Source organism: Dioscorea cayenensis, chromosome 11 (assembly GCF_009730915.1).
Source record: "Dioscorea cayenensis subsp. rotundata cultivar TDr96_F1 chromosome 11, TDr96_F1_v2_PseudoChromosome.rev07_lg8_w22 25.fasta, whole genome shotgun sequence".
In the NCBI taxonomy this organism is placed as follows: domain Eukaryota; kingdom Viridiplantae; phylum Streptophyta; class Magnoliopsida; order Dioscoreales; family Dioscoreaceae; genus Dioscorea; species Dioscorea cayenensis.
Window position 1 is genome coordinate 17,066,003 of NC_052481.1, and position 2,275 is coordinate 17,068,277.

Below are 2,275 nucleotides of genomic sequence, written 5' to 3' on the forward strand. Positions count from 1 at the left end.
GTTGTCACTGTTTAAAGAGTAAATCAATTATTGTTTAACATTTTATTTTGTTTACAATGCCCTTTTTTGTTTCTCAAATTGGTTTTTTTACTATGTCTCTGTTTAAATTTCACAAGTTATCACAAGTTGACACTCAAATAAGTTTGTTTAATTAAAATATTTAAACATTTACAATGGCCTCTGATTAAATATTAGAAGTTCACACTGAAATAAGTTTGTTTCATTTAAAATAAAACATTTACAACATTTACAACATTTACAACGTCTTCTCGGACGTCGGACACTCGCGAGTTGACCCTCGTTCGTTTATTAAGATTTTAGTTTGACTCAACAAGTATCTGTACCTTCGAATGCTCATGGCAGTTGCATAACATGCGCATCAACTTGAACATGCACAACGTACAACACAACACGTTAAAAAAGGTTAAGCAAACACATTCATAAAAACGTCTATTAATCAATGTGTCATGGTCTAACTTAAGCAAAGATCCTGAGAGTTAAACACAGAAAATAATATTTGTACACTGACGAAAAGTTTTTAAAGGGTGAGAACAATTCTCAAGTGATAAATATCAACTCCGTCTTAAAGGATGTTTCATGATCTCCCTCCTCTGTAGAATCCTCCGCAATCAAGTAATAAGTGAAAACTTTCTTTTCTTGCCCAAGTCGAAATGCCCGCTTAATTGCTTGCCCGTCATAAACTTGCCACCTGGCACCTGCCACATGCCAACACTTCAGTTCAAACGAAAAAGATCAATATTTTACGCAGAGACTTTGAGAGTTTACACGTTAGGTCAATATTTATACGTTAATATGAATAGTTAAACAGGTAAAGACAAATTTAAACGGAGATGACAATTCTTAAACAAATATGTAATATATTTAAACATAGAATAGCAAAGAGTTAAACAGTATTTAACATATACAACTAGATAACCATAAACGAGAAGAACTTTATAACGAAATGAACTCATTTTCAGTAGGATTCGACAATGACACATCGTCTGTCTCGACAACAAGATCGACTATAGCTCATTTGAAGATGGAGTGCACTTGACCAATCCGCTGGAAATCAACTTCATTTTCTGTTGGACAAACCGATTTATATATTTCGGGTATGATAAACTTCACCCAGACTCATTTCCTGAAACAGATTTATATATATCATTACCACAAAAACTCTCCATAATAAACTTCCATTGTTTATAAATTCTGTTACTTCCACCCTCTCGCCGAATGGTCAAAGTGATAGCAACGAAGAGATTCTCACCGTATTATGAAACAGGCAGAACTGAAATTGAACAAACCAAATGAGGAGAAGAACAAGAAGATGTAATGCAACATCTAGACATTGTCTAACAGAAAGCAAGCAGAAAGCCCTTGAAAAGGTTGGACATGATGTGATTTGGCATTTTTTTTCCCACCATTTTCAAGGGCAGAAATGGGATTTCACAATATGGACCCATTTGAAGTGAACGGTAGGGGGTAAAAAGGAAGTTAAACACTAACGGAAAAGCTGTCCGGGGTTTGCCAAACTTGGAGGGGCTGTTTGGGAATATTTGAAATTCACGAGGGGTAAACATTAATTTTCCCTAAAAAATATCATGATTTTGGTAATATATATATATAAAGTTAATTTTTTTCGTATCTCTTAAGGATGCCCACCAAGTAATACACCAATATATTAATTTTAAAAACTATTTAATATTTTCGGGGAAAGATTTCAGTATCGTGGTAGGTGATGTATATGTGATATAAAACACATTTGCCACATCATCAGTTTAGGAAATACTTTTATTTTTTATTTTATAACTAATATTGCATAATTTTTTACTTCAATTGTTATGTTTTTTTTAAAATAAGAAACAAAAATAATAACTTTCTATTAATTTTTTTATTTTTTTTATTTATAAAATTTTAGCGAGAGTATGATTGCATATCCATTTAGTGATTACCACAGGGGTTGTTTGGTTCGCTGTCATGCAGTAATTTTAAAATATTATCACGTTTGGTACTTGAAATATTATCAAATAAGTGTTCATCTAAATTACCACTAAAATAGATGTCCATCCAAATTACCAGAGTGGTGGTAATCTGCCTTGACTGTTTTTTCCCAAATATGCCTTCACTCTTTCAACCTAATTTTTTTCACGCTTTCTTCAAATCAAAGCTGTAAACTTATCTGTTTCAATTATCTTGGCATATTAGTTTACGTTAAATAAAAAATATTAATTTTAGATGACATGTATTAGGAACATCAAAATTTTATTTATTT